This window comes from Arachis stenosperma, chromosome 5 (assembly GCF_014773155.1).
Source record: "Arachis stenosperma cultivar V10309 chromosome 5, arast.V10309.gnm1.PFL2, whole genome shotgun sequence".
Classification (NCBI taxonomy): Eukaryota; Viridiplantae; Streptophyta; class Magnoliopsida; order Fabales; family Fabaceae; genus Arachis; species Arachis stenosperma.
In genome coordinates this window covers 74794369-74813120 of record NC_080381.1, presented here as the reverse complement: position 1 = coordinate 74813120, position 18752 = coordinate 74794369, and positions in this window count along the sequence as shown.

The window sequence follows — 18752 nt, the reverse complement described above, 5'->3', positions numbered from 1 at the left end:
AGTTGTTCTATGATAAAAAACTTGCTTCCTGGAGATCTTTTCATTGTGTATTTTAATTCTCCTTTATACCATTCGATGTCGTGATCCGTGTGTTAACTGTTTCAGGCTTGATAGGGCAGGAATGGCTTAGAGAATAGAAAGGAAGCTTGCAAAAAGGGAAGGAGCACAAGAAATAAAAGAGACAACCAGCAGACAGCGACGCACAAGCATGGTTGACGTGTGCGCGCGAATTGGACAAAATCACAGAGACGCGTACGCGTGCGCACGCGTGGATTGGAGTTCGCACAAATGATGCGAGCGCGTGCCTAACGCGCATGCGTGGAGAGGAAAATCGCTGAATGACGTGTACGCGTGACCGACGCGTACGCGTGACATGCGCGATCTACAGAAATTACAGAATACGCTGGAGATAGTTTCGGGCCGCGTTTTGACCTAGATTTCGGCTCAGAAACACAGATTAAAGTCAGGGAACATGCAGAGACTCAGGATATCAGATCATATTTCACTTTTCACAATTTAGATGTAGTTTTTAGAAAGAGAGGTTCTCTCCTCTCTCTTAGGATTTAGGATTAGGATTCCTCTTAAAGGAATTAGGATTTATTCTTCTCAATTTTCAGTTTCAATGTTCCTTTTATTTATTTTCTCAATTTAACTTATGAACTTTTCCCATGTTGGATGTGATTTCTTTTATTAATAATTGAGGTATTTCAGACATATGATTTTTATTTAATTTCTTATATTCTTGGCTTTAGTTGATTAATTGGTGACTCTTGAGTTATCAAACTCATCGTGATTGATAATTGTATCTTTGCTGATTGATTTAGATTCCTCTAACTCTAGCCTTTCCTCAAGAGTTGACTAGGACTTTAGGTGTTAAATTGATTTGTCCACTTGACTTACCTTCATAGCTAGAGGTTAACTTAGTCGGAGCAAAATATAATTCTCATCACCATTGATAAGGATAACTAGGATAGGACTTATAATTTTCATACCTTGCCAAGAGTTTTACTTAGCTATTGATTTATTAATTCCTGTAATTTATTTCTCTTGTTCAAACCTTTTTAAAACCCAAAAATATTATTTTTCATAATTAATAATAAATCATACTTCCCTGCAATTCCTTGAGAAGACGACCCGAGGTTTGAATACTTCGGTTTATAAATTTTATTGGGTTTGTTACTTGTGACAACCAAACGTTTGTATGAAAGGATTTTCTATTGGTTTAGAAGCTATACTCACAACGCAATTATATATTTTTATATTTCTTTACCGATAGAAAATCCGATCGTCAAAATGGTGCCGTTGCCGGGGAATTGCAAACGTGTGCCTTATTATTGGTTATTGTAAATATTTTTTTAAAAAAAATTTCTTATCTTATCTTAGTTTCAAATTTCAAAAATCAAATTTTTTTTCAAAAATCATATCTTTTTTCAAAATATTTTCTTTTTGTTAGTTTTTGTTTCTATTTTTTTCCTACTACTATGAACTCTCACCCCTTTGGCTTTGAGTCTGGTTACAATTATGTTGCAGGAAGAGGAGACTATAGTGAGAACAGGCATCAAGGTTGGAACAATCAAAGATGGAAGGAGCCATAAGGATTTGATCAACCCTCATGGCAACAACCACCCCCAATGGACTATCAACAACCATTTTGTGATGCATACCAAGATAACGGCTATGGTGAGCACTCTTTTGATTATCAACAACCACCACCATATGCCTATGAACCCCCGCATCAACATAGCCTTGGACCACCATACTCACAAGCCCCCTACAACCATTCACCTCCATATGACCCTAATCCATATCCACCATACCAACCACCCTATGAACCATACGAACCATATATAGAACAACCCCAATTCCACCCCAATTACTCCCAAGAACCACCACCTCAATATACACCATCTCCATATCCATCAATCCAAGAGAACTATGATCCTAGTTATGATAGCCGAGCGCAACAAGAATCAAAGGATCGTCTCAAGGAAATAGTAGATCAATTTCATGCAACCCTTCATCAACTAGAGCAAGCAATAAATCAATTATCTTCCAGACGTTCGGATACTCAAGGAACTCCCATGGCTTCATGTGGAGAATCTACTGAAGAACGTGGCAGAAGGAGAAGTTAGACACTCCGGTGGACAGTGAGCAGCACGATTTGGTATTGGAACAATTCGAAGAATCTACGCCTACCATTGAAGAGGAAGAAGTGGTTGAAGACTTAGGAGATGCGGAACCTCCATGGGAAACTCAAGTCACAGAGCCCCCTTCTAAGGAGTTTGAATTTGATGTTGAGGAGGGTGTACAACCTCCAAGGCATATCATGGTTGAAAACTTTGAAGGGGACGATCAAGAGATGGATTCAATCATTAATGAATTCTTATCTACATTTGAATCCTCTCCCATTGGACTTGACATGGAGATTAAAGAAGAAGAAGCACAAACTCCCATGCCCTTGGTGAATAATGAAGAAGAAATTGAATCAGAAGAAAGCTACCAAGAGGAAGAGGTTGAAATTGAAGAAGCTTGAAAAGAGGTGAAAGATGTCAAAGAAGAGCACAAGGGAGTGGAGCTTGCAAGTTCATTAGAAACACCTCTCCCACGGCCATTACCGTCCAACATAACGTTCAAGTGGGTAAAATTCTTATCCTTGAACTTTACCTTCCCACTTGAATATGGGCTACTGGAGACGGTTGGTCAACTTAGAGCTCTTTGTGGCATTAAGAGTAAGAGGAAGATGGTTAGTGATGGGCAACACAATCCTAGGTTCATTATGGCTGAAAGCTCAAAGTTTAAATGCAAGTGTTGGTGTAAAGCTCAACTGAATGGGTTTAGGAAGTTGTTTGGCCGCTTTGGTGAGAATTCAGATTGCTTGCTACCCAGATGGAATCATGATGATCTACACAAAGACGGGTGCAAAAGCAAGGTTTGGGATCCTAGAATTCATTCCAACAATCAACACTCGTGGGGCCTTGTCACTTGCTTTAACTTGCTTGAAGGCTTTCTACGCCTAGTTTGGGATCTCAGAGGCTATTGGAAGTACAAACATTGGTGGGGATTCCTGGATCAGTACAAGCATAAGCCACCATAACAGGGAGCTCACCATATGTCCAACTTAAGGACTTTAACTAAAAGTGCTAGGTGGGAGACAACCCACCATGGTATGATCATTCCTTTTTCAGTTTTAATTCTAGTTTGTTTTGTTTGTTTTTGAGTTTTGATTGGACCTGGAATCATGCATAACATCTGCATCAGCATCTGCATACTGCATTATGCATTTTGCATAAAAAATGGGGTGAACGACGCGCCAGGGTCTACGACGCGCACGCGCCATTTGTGTAGCAAAACTGAATAGAGAGTTGCACAAGAGACACGCGGGAGTGGTACGTGGTGCACAAGCCACACCATGCGTACGCGTGCCACATGCATACGCACCCCCTGCAAAAAGTTCAACCCACGCGTAAGCGTTACCGACGCGTCTGCGTGGGTGTGTAAATCCGGGAGTGCGGATGGCCTCGTGCGTTTTGTACGATCCCTAATCGCGCGTGCGCATAAGGGACGCTCTCGCGTCCCTCCCCTATACGCTCACCCACACGTTCGCGTGTGTGACGCGTTCGCGCCGTTAGCGCCGTGTGCCTTGCACGCAGCGCGCCGCCTAATCAATTTTCTTTTCTTCTCTTTTCAAATCCTATTTCTTTCTTCTATTCCTCCCTCTTCTCTTCTTCATTCTTCTTCTACCTTTTGCACTTTTCTCCCCTCCCTTCTAATCCTTATTCTCTTTCACTTTCCTCTACTTAATTTATTTGCATACTTTCATTCATCTTTTAATTACTGCATTTAATTATTTTTTCTTAAATTTTTTTTATTATAAATATTTAGGGTCTCTTCTTCTTTCTTCTTCATGCATTTTTATGTTGGTGTTGGGACTTTATTTAAGGTTTTCCACTATTGCCTGTGGATTATTATGGAGTTATTTGACAATTCATATTAATTATTTTCGGAATGCTTGCATGTTCCAATTTCATTCTCCCCCTATCATATTAAACATGCATACTAAGTGTTTGTGAAAAAGCCCGTATGGCATTGTGCATTCTTCATTATTCTATCCCTCTACTCTAATGCCTATTTTTTCACAAAACTCTTTCCACATTTTATTCATTAATTATAATTGTCAATACAAACGTGATTGTCGGTTTGTTACAAGTAATAATACATTTTTAATTTTTGATACTTGATCTATGCTACTCATGCCTTCGCCGGCATGCTAATAAACATCTTGCATCCAATACTTACCATGTCTTGCTATATTTCCATTGATGAACTGATCACATGGAATCGCGACCATGTCTTTTGTTCACTATTTTCCTTACCTGGGTATCGATTATTACTTGCACTGTCCTCTTCCTTGGACTTACATGCTACTACTCTTCTTCCTTTCAGGATGGCCACCAAAACGGGTAAAGAAAAAGCCTCTAACAAGCTACCGGCAAAGAGCGAAACGAAAGGAGCACCGGCTGAGGAACCACAACCCTCGCCCACCTGCACATATTTGCATGCACCGAGGACGGTGCAATCTCTATGTGTGGGGAGGTCGATACCGATCTCTGTGGGTTAGTACCTTCCTGTCTCAACACCAAATGTTTAAATTAGTTGTTGCATTTGCATATTTTCTTGACTTTGTGCATATTTTACCACTTGGTTGAAGTAACATTTCTTTTTCAAGGAAATTTTTATAGCATTTTACTAATTTGAATTAAACATTTTGAAAACCTTGTCTGAAGAAATTTTATTTTGGAACATGGTTTAGAGCTCGAACGCAAAAAACCCATCAGATATTTAGCCTATTTGATTGGTTGTATTTTATCAACTAATATTTTTTTTTTGTGTGTGTTATTCTCTCTAAAATTGTGATCTTTGTCTTACTTAATTCTATATTTCCATTGTTTGATGTATGCATGCACTTATATGATTGAGGCCTTTGTTTCACTGAGCCTACATACCCATACGGCCTTACCCTTCATTACCCTCTCCAAACCAATGTTGAGCTTATTATACCCCTTTGTTCTTTATTTTAGCTCATCACTAACTCTAAGCGAAAAGCAATAACGTCCTTAATTTGAATCCTTGATTAGCTTAGACTAGTGAAAGTGCTCATGGATTAAGTGTGGGGAAAGTGGGTTTGGAAACATTTGGTTTGGGAATTGAGTATGTTAGACTTTCTGTGAAAATGTGAAAAATGTTGAGAACATGTTTATGCGTTCAATACCTTAATCGTATACATTGAGAAAAACAAAAGAAAAGAAAAAAAAAATAATAATAATAATAATAATAATAATAATAATAATAATAAAGAGAGAAAAAAAAGAAAAAGAGCAGAAAAATAAAAAGGGGACAAAATGTCCCAAAGTAAATGGTAAAATCAATGCATGTGAGTTGTACCTAAATTTGAGATGCATGAATATGTGGTAAACACCGTTAATGGGCAGTTAAATTCTGCATTGTAATTACATGGATTGTCCTAAGTTAGGTGGGAAGTTAAGTTAATTAAGGATTCAGATTTTAGTCCACTTGGCCAAATACAATCCTACCTTGACCCTGACCCCATTACAACCCTTAAAAAACCTCTTGATTTGTGTATTGGTGCATTAAATTTTTGTTGATTGTTAGATCAAGAGCAAGCCTTAGAAAGCAAGATTAGTAGAGAATTGAGAGAGTCGAACCTCGAACACTTGAGCGATTAGAGTGTATACACTTCCATTGAGGGTTCGATGCTCGATTCCTTGTTCCCTGCTTGCATGAGCTATTTTCTTCTTGCAAGTCATTTATACTTTGTTTTGTGATTTGGATTAGTGAAATCCAGTTCATATTTGTTCTTGAAAGATTTATTTACTTTTTCACCAAGTAGGTAGAATCATTTTAGCATGTAAGTTGCATTCACATTCATAGGTTGCACTACATGAGTCTTGCTTTTCACTACTCATTTGTCTTATCTCCTTAAGCTAAGCATGAGGACATGCAAATGTTTAAGTGTGGGAAGGTTGATAAACCATTATTTTATGATTTATATTGTGTTTAATTGAGTGGTTTTATCAAGTCTTTCACCTACTTATTCATATGATTTGCATGTATTTACAATTCCTTCCTAAAGTTGTTCTATGATTGAAAACGTGCTTCCTAGAGATCTTTTTATTGTGTATTTTAATTCTCCCTTATACCATTCGATGCCGTGATCCGTGTGTTAAGTGTTTTAGGCTTCATAGGGAAGGAATGGCTTAGAGAATAGAAAGCAAGCTTGCAAAATAGGAAGGAGCACAAGAAATAAAGGAGACAACCAGCAGACAGCGATGCGCACGCATGGCTAACGCGTGCGCGCGAATTCGACAAAATCACATAGACGCGTACGCGTGCTTGACGCGTATGTGTGGATTGGAGTTTGCACAAACAACACGAGCGCGTACCTGACGTGCACGCGTGGAGAGGAAAATCACTGAATGACGCGTACGCGTGACCGACGCATACACGTGACATACGTGATCTGCAGAAATTACAGAATACGCTGGAGATAGTTTCGCGCTGCATTTTGACCTAGATTTTGGCTCAGAAACATATATTAAAGTCAGGGAACATGCAGAGACTCAGGATATCAGATCATATTTCACTTTACACAATTTAGATGTAGTTTTTAGAGAGAGAGGTTCTCTCCTCTCTCTTAGGATTTAGGATTAGGATTCCTCTTAAAGGAATTAGGATTTATTCTTCTCAATTTTCAGGTTCAATGTTCTTTTTATTTATTTTCTTATGTTCTTGGCTTTAGTTAATTAATTGGTGACTCTTGAGTTATCAAACTCATCGTGATTGATAATTGTATCTCTGTTGATTGATTTAGATTCCTCTAACTCTAGTCTTTCCTCAGGAGTTGACTAGGACTTTAGGTGTTAAATTGATTTGTCCACTTGACTTACCTTCATAGCTAGAGGTTAACTTAGTGGGAGCAAAAATATAATTCTCATCACCATTGATAAGGATAACTAGGATAGGACTTCTAATTTTCATACCTTGCCAAGAGTTTTTCTCAGCTATTGATTTATTAATTGCTGCAATTTATTTCTCTTGTTCAAACCTTTTTGAAACCCAAAAATATTGTTTTTCATAACCAATAATAAATCATACTTCCCTGCAATTCCTTGAGAAGACGAACCGAGGTTTGAATACTTTGGTTTATAAATTTTATTGGGTTTGTTACTTGTGATAACTAAACGTTTGTACGAAAGGATTTTCTGTTAGTTTAGAAGCTATACTCACAACGCAATTATATATTTTTATATTTCTATACCGATAGGAAATCTGATCGTCAAGGAACCACCCTAATTTTGGATGGAGAAATCAACAAGACCAAGGCCAAGACCAGAGACGCCACAACCACAATCCCAACAACAATGCAACCTACCAACACTCAACACAGAGACCATACCAACACCCACCTAACCACCCTTCTTAACATCCATATCAAAACCAACATGACCACTCTCAACCTCCTAACCTCAACCCACCATCACCACCCGAAGATAGACTCTCCAGAATTGAGACTCTACTTGAAGGCATATGTAAGGAAGTCCAACACAACAGAGTATTCAAGGATGAAGTGCAAGCCAATATCAAAAACCAGGGAGACACCATCAATAGGCTGGAATCCCAAGTAGGATATCTATCTCAACAGATTCCCAAGCCTACTGATAGTTTCCCAAGTGACACAAAGAAGAACCCAAGAGGAGAAACAAAGAAAGTAAGATGGGAAGAATGCAAGATGATCACTATAAGTGATGAGAGGAGTATGGAAGAAGTAAACACACAAACAGAACACTTTCAAGACAATCCAAAGGAAAAGCATAAAGAGAGAAATCATGCACCCAATCCCACACACAAGAAGGAGCTAAAAAAAGAGGAGACCCTGAACCCATATGCACCTTTTCCCCAAAGGCTCAAGGGTGGTGTAGAAAGGAGAGTGTATTCAAGGTTCCTTGACATGTTTGCATCTCTTCATGTGAACATACCGTTCATTAAGGCTCTTCAGCAGATGCCCTCATACATCAAGTACATAAAGGAGCTGCTGACCAAAAAGAGTTCACTAAAGGGTAGGCAAACAATAGTGATAAATAAAGAGTGCAGTGCTCTCATTCAAACAGAGCTACCTACAAAAAGAAAGGACCCAGGGAGTTTTCACATCCCCTGTGCTATAGGAGAAACAATGATTGATAAGGGACTTTGTGACCTGGGAGCAAGCATCAACTTAATGCCTCTATCCCTCATGAAAAAGCTTCAAATCAATGAGCTAACACCCACGGACGTAATCATCAAATTGCTTGACAAAACTCAAAAACAGGCAATAGGAGTGGTTGAAAACGTGTTAGTGAAGGTTGGGAACTACTTCCTTCCCATAGACGTTATTATCTTGGAGATGGAAGAGAATCACATCCATCCCATCATCCTGAGGAGACCATTCTTAGCCACAGCCAGGGCGCTTATAGACGTGGAGCGAGGAGAGCTAATATTGAGGATACATGATGAACAACTCGGCTTCAATGTCTTCAAACCCTCACAAGAAGCAGATCAAGAAAACAAAGGATCAAGGGAAGAGCACGATAAGGCACTGATGGAAGAAACAAGCACGGAAGCACAAACAATACACCTGAGAATCCCTCTGGTTGACAAGCAATGTGGTCAGAGGGAACAACAGCCAAGTGTAACCCAAGAGGAGCTAGACCCACCAGAGTCATATGAGACTAGCAACAAAATCTTCCTGGAAAAAAAAAACCACAAGGAGCAAGGCAACATCAAGGGAAACAAGGAAAAAGGCCCCAAGGGGATGGAGGAGCAAGAAGATCCCTACAGAGGATTTCTCTCCAAGAGATGAAGTGATCTCTGCTTATTTTCCACCTATCCCACCTCATCTTCCCACCATCCCATCTTAGCTACCTCAAGTGTATACTATCAGCAAAATTCATTCCTTGGAACATATGGAGCTTCTTAATTAAGCTAATGGAGACAGATTCACTGCATAAGGGGGAGATTTGAAGCATTACAAACCACCCTGACAAAGGACAACCGTCAAGCTAATGACGTTAAAGAAGCACTTCATGGGAGGCAACCCATGTTTTATATCTGATGAGCGGATAATTTATACGCTTTTTGGCTTTGTTTTTAGGTAGTTTTTAGTATGATCTAACTACTTTTAGGGATGTTTTCATTAGTTTTTATGTTAAATTCACATTTTTAGACTTTACTATGAGTTTGTGTGTTTTTCTATGATTTCAGGTATTTCTGGCTGAAATTGAGGGACCTGAGCAAAACTCTGATAAGAAGGTTGACAAAGGACTGCTGATGCTGTTAGAATCTGACCTCCTTGCACTCGAAATGAATTTTCTGGAGCTACAGAACTTCAAATGGTGCGCTCTCAACGGCGTTGGGAAGTAGACATCCAGAGCTTTCCAGAAATATATAATAGTTCATACTTTATTTGAGATTTGACGACGTAACTTGGCGCGCAACGTCAGTTCCATGCTGCATTCTGGAGTCAAACGCCAGAAACACGTCACGAACCAGAGTTGAACTCCAGAAACACGTTACAACTTGGCGTTCAACTCCAATAAAAGCCTCTGCACGTGTAACATTCAAGCTCAGCCCAAGCACACACCAAGTGGGCTCCGGAAGTGGATTTCTGCATCAATTACTTACTTCTGTAAACCCTAAGTAGCTAGTTTATTATAAATAGGACATTTTACTATTGTATTTTCATCCTGGATTGTATTTTTGATCCTGTGATCACGTTTTGGGAGCTGGCCTCTCAGCCATGCCTGGACCTTCATCACTTATGTATTTTCAACGGTGGAGTTTCTACACACCATAGATTAAGGGTGTGGAGCTCTGCTGTACCTCGAGTTTTAATGCAAGTACTTCTATTTTTTATTCAATTCGACTTATTCTTGTTCTAAGATATTCGTTGCACTTTAACTTGATGAATGTGATGATCCGTGACAATCATCATCATTCTTACCTATGAATGCGCGTGACTAACAACCACTTCCGTTCTACCTTAGACCGGGCGCATATCTCTTGGATTCCTTAATCAGAATCTTCGTGGTATAAGCTAGAATTGATGGTGGCATTCATGGGAATCCGGAAAGTTTAACCTTGTCTATGGTATTCCGAGTAGGATTCTGGAATTGAATGACTGTGACGAGCTTCAAACTCGCGATTGATGGGCGTGATGACAAACGCAAAAGAATCAAGGGATTCTACTCCAACATGATCGAGAACCGACAGATGATTAGTCGTGCTGTAACAGAGCATTTGGACCATTTTCACTGAGAGGATGGGATGTAGCCATTGACAACGGTGATGCCCTACATACAGCTTGCCATAAAAAGGAGTGACAAAGATTGGATAAAAGCAGTAGGAAAGCAGAGATTCGGAAGGAACACAGCACCTCCATACACTTATCTGAAATTTCAATCATTGAATTACATGAGTAACTCTATCTTTATTTTCTATTTAAATTTATTATTATTATTCAAAAATCCAATAATCTCTTAATATAGTTGAATCCACCTGACTGGGATTTACAAGATGACCATAGCTTGCTTCATACCAACAATCTCTGTGGGATCGACCCTTACTCACGTAAGGTATTACTTGGACGACCCAATACACTTGCTGGTTAGTTGTGCAGAGTTGTGACAAAGTGTGATTAATGTTTGAGAGCACCAAGTCTTTGGAGCCATTGTTGATGATCACAATTTCGTCCACCAAGTTTTTGGCGCCGTTGCCGGGGATTGTTCGAGTATGGACAACTGACGGTTCATCTTGTTGCTCAGATTAGGTAATTTTCTTTTCAAAAACTTTTCAAAAATCTTTCAAAAAAATTTTTATTCCTATTTTCGAAATTTTTTTTAAAATAAATCATTATGTGGCTTCAAAACATTTAAGAATGGATTCCAGAGTTTCATGAAGCATGTTGAATCCTGGCTGGCTGCAAAGCCATATTCAAATACCTTTGGAATCGGTCTTCAACTAATCACCACAATGCATGTAATTCCATCCTAAAGCTGACTGGCTATTAAGCCATGTCCAACCCTTTGATTGGAGCTTTGGGCTAATATTGAAAGATTCCTGGAATTCTTCTTAAAGATTTTGAATTTCTTATTTTCTTTTTCCTATATGTTTTTCGAAAAAATAAAATAAAATGCAAAAAAATTAGAAAAAAATAAAAAATATTTTGTGTTTCTTGTTTGAGTCTTGAGTCAATTTTTAAGTTTGGTGTCAATTGCATGTTTTAAATATCTCTTGTATTTTTCAAAAATTCATGCATTCATAGTGTTCTTCATGATCTTCAAGTTGCTCTTGGTAAGTCTTCTTGTTTGTTCTTGATGTTTTCTTGTTTTGTGTATTTTCTTGTTTTTCATATGCATTTTTCGTTTGTTAGAGTCCAAGCATTAAAGATGTCTAAGTTTGGTGTCTTGCATATTTTCTTTGCATAAAAAATTTTTCAAAAATATGTTCTTGATGTTCATCATGATCTTCAAAGTGTTCTTGGCGTTCATCTTGACATTCATAGTGTTCTTGCATGCATCTTGTGTTTTGATTCATAATTTTCATGTTGTGAGTCATTTTTATGTTTTTCTCTCTCATAATTAAAAATTCAAAAATAAATATCTTTTCCTTAATTTTCTCATAATTTTCGAAAATTTGAGTTGACTTAGTCAAAAAATTTTAAAATTAGTTGTTTCATACAAGTCAAATCAAATTTTCAATTTTAAAAATCCTATCTTTTCAAAACTTTTTCAAAAATCAAATCTTTTTCATTTTTATCTTATGATTTTCGAAAATTCAAAAATATTTTTCAAAAATCTTTTTCTTAATTTTATCTTTATTTTCAAAAAATTATGCTAACAATTAATATGATTGATTCAAAAATTTGAAGTTTGTTACTTTCTTGTTAGGAAAGGTTCAATCTTTAAATTCTAGAATCATATCTTTTAGTTTCTTGTTAGTAAAGTAGTTAATTTTAACTTTAAAAATTAAGTCTATCTTATCTTATCTTTTATATCATATCTTTTCCAAAATTTTATCTTTTTCAAAAATTTGATTTTAAAATATCTTTTCTAACTTCTTATCTTCTTATCTTTTCAAATTTGATTTTCAAATCTTTTTCAACTAACTATTTGACTTTTTGTTTGTTTCTTATCTTTTTCAACACCACCTAACAACTTTTCTCTCTCTAATTTTCAAAAATACCTCCCTCTTTTTCAAAAATTCTTTTTAATTAACTAATTGTTTTAAATTTTAATTTTAATTCTATCTCATCTTTAATTTTCAAAAATCATTAACTCCTTTTCAAAATTAATTTTCGAATTCTTTCTCTCAACTTCTTCTATTTATTTATTCATTTACTAACACTTCTCTTCACCTCTCTTCATCTCCAATCACTGCCTCTATCCTTACCCTTGTGTTTGGATTCTCCTTTCTTTATTCTTTTCTTCTTCTACTAATAATAAGGATCCTCTTTACTGTGACATAGAGGATTCCTCTTCTTTTCTTGTTCTCTTCTATTTCATATGAGCAGGAACAAGGAAAAAAACACTCTTGTTGAAGCTGATCCTGAACCTGAAAGGACTTTGAAGAGGAAACTAAGAGAAGCTAAATTACAACAATCCAGAGGTAACCTTTCTGAAATTTTCGAACAAGCGAAGGAGATGGCAGCCGAACCCAACAACAATAATGCAAGGAGGATGCTTGGTGATTTTACTAAACCCACATCCAAGTTTGATGGAAGAAGCATCTCAATTCCTGCCATTGGAGCAAACAATTTTGACCTGAAACCTCAATTAGTTGCTCTAATGCAACAGAACTGCAAGTTTCATGGACTTCCATCTGAAGATCCTTACCAGTTTTTAACTGAGTTCTTGCAGATTTGTGAGACTGTTAAGACGAATGGAGTAGATCCTGAAGTCTACAGGCTCATGCTTTTCCCTTTTGCTATAAGAGACAGAGCTAGAACATGGTTGGACTCACAACCTAAAGATAGCCTGGACTCCTGGGATAAGCTGGTCACGGCCTTCTTGGATAAATTCTTTCCTCCTCAAAAGCTGAGCAATCTTAGAGTGGATGTTTAGACCTTCAAGCAAAAAGATGATGAATCCCTCTATGATGTTTGGGAAAGATACAAGCAGATGACCAAAAAGTGTCCTTCTAACATGTTTTCAGAGTGGACCATATTAGATATATTCTATTATGGTCTATCTGAGTTTTCCAAGATGTCATTGGACCACTCTGCAGGTGGATCCATTCACCTAAAGAAAACGCCTGCAGAAGCTCAAGAACTTATTGACATGGTTGCAAATAACCAATTCATGTACACTTCTGAGAGAAATTCCGTGAATAATGGGACGCCTCAGAGGAAGGGAGTTCTTGAAATTGATACTCTGAATGCCATATTGGCTCAGAACAAAGTGTTGACTCAGCAAGTCAACATGATTTCTCAAAGTCTGAATGGATGGCAAAATGCATCCAATAGTACTAAAGAGGCATCTTCTGAAGAAGAAGCTTATGATCCTGAGAACCCTGCAATGGCAGAGGTAAATTACATGGGTGAACCTTATGGAAACACATATAATTCATCATGGAGAAATCATCCAAATTTCTCATGGAAGGATTACCAAAAGCCTCAATAAGGCTTTAATAATGGTGGAAGAAACAGGTTTAGCAATAGCAAGCCTTTTCCATCATTTTCTCAGCAACAGATAGAGAATTCTGAGCAGAGCTCCTCTAATTTAGCAAATATAGTCTCTGATCTGTCTAAGGCCACTTTAAGTTTCATGAGTGAAACAAGGTGCTTCATCAGAAATTTGGAGGCACAAGTGGGCCAGCTGAGTAAGAAAGTAACTGAAACTCCTCCTAGTACTCTCCCAAGCAATATAGAAGAGAATCCAAAGAGAGATTGCAAGGCCATTGATATAGTCAATATGGCCAAATGCAGAGAGGGAGGAAAGGATGAAAATCCTAGTGAGGAAGACCTCCTGGGACGTCCTCTGAGCAAGAAGGAGTCCCCTATTGGAGACCTAAAGGAATCTGAAGCTCATATAGAGACCATAGAGATTCCATTAAACCTCCTTCTGCCATTCATGAGCTCTGAAGACTATTCTTCCTCTGAAGAGGATGAAGATGTAACTGGAGAGAAAGTTGCTCAATATTTAGGAGCTATCATAAAGCTGAATGCCAAGTTGTTTGGTAATGAGACTTGGGAAGGTGAACCTCCCTTGCTCATTAGTGAACTAGATACATGGGTTCAGCAAACATTACCTCAAAAGAGACAAGATCCTGGCAAATTCTTAATACCCTGTACCATAGGCACCATGACCTTTAACAAGGCTCTATGTGACATGGGGTCAAGCATAAATCTTATGCCACTCTCTGTAATGGAGAAACTCGGGATCATTGAGGTACAGCCTGCCATATTCTCATTACAAATGGCAGACAAGTCAGTAAGACAAGCTTATGGATTGGTAGAGGACGTGTTAGTGAAGGTTGAAGGCCTTTACATCCCTGCTGATTTCATAATCTTAGACACTAGGAAGGAGGAGGATGAATGCATCATCCTTGGAAGACCTTTCCTAGCCACAGCAGGAGCTGTGATTGATGTTGACAGAGGAGAGCTAGTCCTTCAATTGAATGGGGACTATCTTGTGTTTAAGATCCAAGGGTGTTCTTTTGTAAACATGGAAAAGAGGCACAGTAAGCTTCTCTCAATACAGAGTCAAACAAAGACCCACAATCAAACTCTAAGTTTGGTGTTGGGAGGCCGCAACCAAACTCTAAGTTTGGTGTTGAGAAGCCCCCACATTCAAACTCTAAGTTTGGTGTTGGGAGGCCCTCATCATGCTCTAAACATCTGTGAGGCTCCATGAGAGCCATTGTCAAGCTAGTGACATTAAAGAAGCGCTTGTTGGGAGGCAACCCAATTTTTATTTGTCTAATTTTATTTTTTTATTTTACTGTTATTTTATGTTTTATTAGGTTCATGATCATGTGGAGTCATGAAAAAAATACAAAAATTAAAAACAGAATCAAAAACAGCAGAAGAAAAATCACACCCTGGAGGAAGGACTTACTGGCATTTAAACGCCAGTAAGGAGCATCTGGCTGGCGTTCAACGCCAGAACAGAGCATGGATCTGGCGTTGAACGCCAGAAACAAGCAACATTCTGGCGTTTGAATGCCAGGAATATGCCCTGAGGAAAGTTGGCACTGAACGCCAGAAAGAAGCATGGAACTGGCGTTCAACGCCAGAAACATACTGCAATTGGGCGTTGAATGCCCAAAATGAGCATCACTTCGGCGTTTAAACGCCAGAATTGTATGCTAAGGCATTATACATGCCTATTGGGTGCAGGGATGTAAATCCTTGACACCCCAGGATCTGTGGACCCCACAGGATCACCTCAGGATCTGTGGACCCCATAGGATCTCCACCCACCTCAACTCACCTTCTCTCTTCTTCACCAATCACCTCAATCTCTCTACCCCATCACCCCTTCACCACTCACATCCATCCATCTCTTCCCCACCCAATCCCACCCATATGGCCGAAACATACACATCTCTCCCTCTCCTCCATATCTTCTTCCATTCTTTCTTCTTTTGCTCGAGGGCGAGCAACATTTTAAGTTTAGTGTGGTAAAAGCATAGCTTTTTATTTTTCCATAACCATTGATGGCACCTAAGGCCAGAGAAACCTCTAGAAAGAGAAAAGGGAAGACAAAAGCTTTCACCTCCGAGTCATAGGAGATGGAGAGATTCATCTAAAGGGTATATAGCTCAGTGGTAGAACATTTGACTGCAAATCAAGAGATCCCTGAGATACCTCAGGGGATAAATTTTCCTCCACACAATTATTGGAAGCAACTAAGGATAGGAGCACCAAAATCACTAGGGATCATGCAACAGAAGCAAGGAAGAAACATAGAGGAGCTCAAAGAGCACCATTGGTCCTTCAAGAAGGCGCTACCCTCACTAAGGTGGACTCATTCCTTGTTCTTATTTTCTCTGCTTTTCAGTTTTGATGTTATATGTTTATCTATGTTTTGTGTCTCTACTTCATGATCATTAGTAGTTAGTAACTATGTCTTAAAGCTATGAATAATTCCATTAATCCTTCACCTCTCTTAAATGAAAAATGTTTCTAATTCAAAAGAACAAGAAGTACATGAATTTTGAATTTATCCTTGAATTTAGTTTAATTATATTGATGTGGTGATAATACTTTTTGTTCTCTGAATGAACGCTTGAACAGTGCATATTTTTTATCTTTTTGTTTATGAATGTTTAAATTATTGGCTCTTGAAAGAATGATGAATAAGAGAAATGTTATTGATGATCTGAAAAATCATAAAATTGATTCTTGAAGCAAGAAAAAGCAGTGAAAAAGCAAAAGGCTTGCGAAAAAAAAGGTGGCAAAAAAAAATAGAAAGAAAAAGAAAAAGCAAGCAGAAAAAGCCAATAGCCCTTAAAACCAAAAGGCAAGGGTAAAAAGGATCCAAGGCTTTGAGCATCAATGGATAGGAGGGCCCAAGGAAATAAAATCCAGGCCTAAGCGGCCAAATCAAGTTGTCCCTAACCATGTGCTTGTGGCATGCAGGTCCAAGTGAAAAGCTTGAGACTGATTGGTTAAAGTCGTGATCCAAAGCAAAAAGAGTGTGCTTAAGAGCTCTAGAAACCTCTAAATAGGGACTCTAGCAAAGCTGAGTCACAATCTGAAAAGGTTCACCTAGTCATGTGTCTGTGGCATTTATGTATCCGGTGGTACTACTGGAAAATAAAGTGCTTAGGGCCACAGCCAAGACACATGAAAGTAGCTGTGTTCAAGAACCAACAAAACTAACTAGGAGAATCAATAACACTATCTGAAATTCTAAGTTCCTAGAGATACCAATCATTCTAAACTTCAAAGGAAAAAGTGAGATGCCAAAACTGTTCAGAAGCAAAAAGCTACAAGTCCCGCTCATCTAATTAGAACTAATATTCATTGATATTTTCGGATTTATAGTATATTCTATTCTTTTTATCCTAATTGATTTTCAGTTGCTTGGGGACAAGCAAAAATTTAAGTTTGGTGTTGTGATGAGCGGATAATTTATACGCTTTTTGGCTTTGTTTTTAGGTAGTTTTTAGTATGATCTAACTATTTTTAGGGATGTTTTCATTAGTTTTTCTGTTAAATTCACATTTCTGGACTTTACTCTGATAAGAAGGCTGACAAAGGACTGCTGATGCTGTTGGAATCTGACCTCCATGCACTCGAAATGGATTTTCTGGAGCTACAGAACTTTAAGTGGTGCGCTCTCAACGGCGTTGAAAAGTAGACATCCAGAGCTTTCCAGAAATATATAATAGTCCATACTTTATTCAAGATTTGACGACGTAAATTGGCGCTCAACGCCAGTTTCATGCTGCATTCTGGAGTCAAACGCCAGAAACACGTCACGAACCAGAGTTGAACGCCAGAAACACGTTACAACTTGGCGTTCAACTCCAATAAAAGCCTCTACACGTGTAACATTCAAGCTCAGCCCAAGCACACACCAAGTGGGCCCCGAAAGTGGATTTCTGCATCAATTACTTACTTCTGTAAACCCTAAGTAGCTAGTTTATTATAAATAGGACATTTTACTATTGCATTTTCATCCTGGATTGTATTTTGATCCTGTGATCACGTTTTGGGGGCTGGCCTCTCGGGCATGCCTGGAGCTTCATCACTTATATATTTTCAACGGTGGAGTTTCTACACACCATAGATTAAGGGTGTGGAGCTCTGCTGTACCTCGAGTTTTAATGCAAGTACTTCTATTTGTTATTTAATTCGACTTATTCTTGCTCTAAGATATTCGTTGCACTTTAACTTGATGAATGTGATGATCCATGACACTCATCATCATTCTTACCTATGAATGCGTGTGACTGACAACCACTTCCGTTCTACCTTAGACCGAGCGCATATCTCTTGGATTCCTTAATCAGAATCTTCGTGGAATAAGCTAGAATTGATGGCGGCATTCATGGGAATTTGAAAAGTTTAACCTTGTCTATGGTATTCCGAGTAGGATTCCGGAATTGAATGACTGTGACGAGCTTCAAACTCGCGATTGATGGGCGTGATGACAAACGCAAAAGAATCAAGGGATTCTATTCCAACATGATCGAGAACCGACAGATGATTAGTCGTGCTGTGATAGAGCATTTGGACCATTTTCACTGAGAGGATGGGATGTAGCCATTGACAACGGTGATGCCCTACATACAACTTGCCATAGAAAGGAGTGACAAAGATTAGATAAAAGTAGTAGGAAAGCAGAGATTCAGAAGGAACACAACACCTCCATACACTTATCTGAAATTCCCATCATTGAATTACATGAGTAACTCTATCTTTATTTTCTATTTAAATTTTTTATTATTATTCAAAAATCCAATAATCTCTTAATATAGTTGAATCTGCCTGACTGGGATTTACAAGATGACCATAGCTTGCTTCATACTAACAATCTCTGTGGGATCGACCCTTTCTCACGTAAGGTATTACTTGGACGACCCAATACACTTGCTGGTGAGTTGTGCGGAGTTGTGACAAAGTGTGATTTATGTTTGAGAGCACCAAGTCTTTGGAGCCATTGTTGATGATCACAATTTCGTCCACCAAT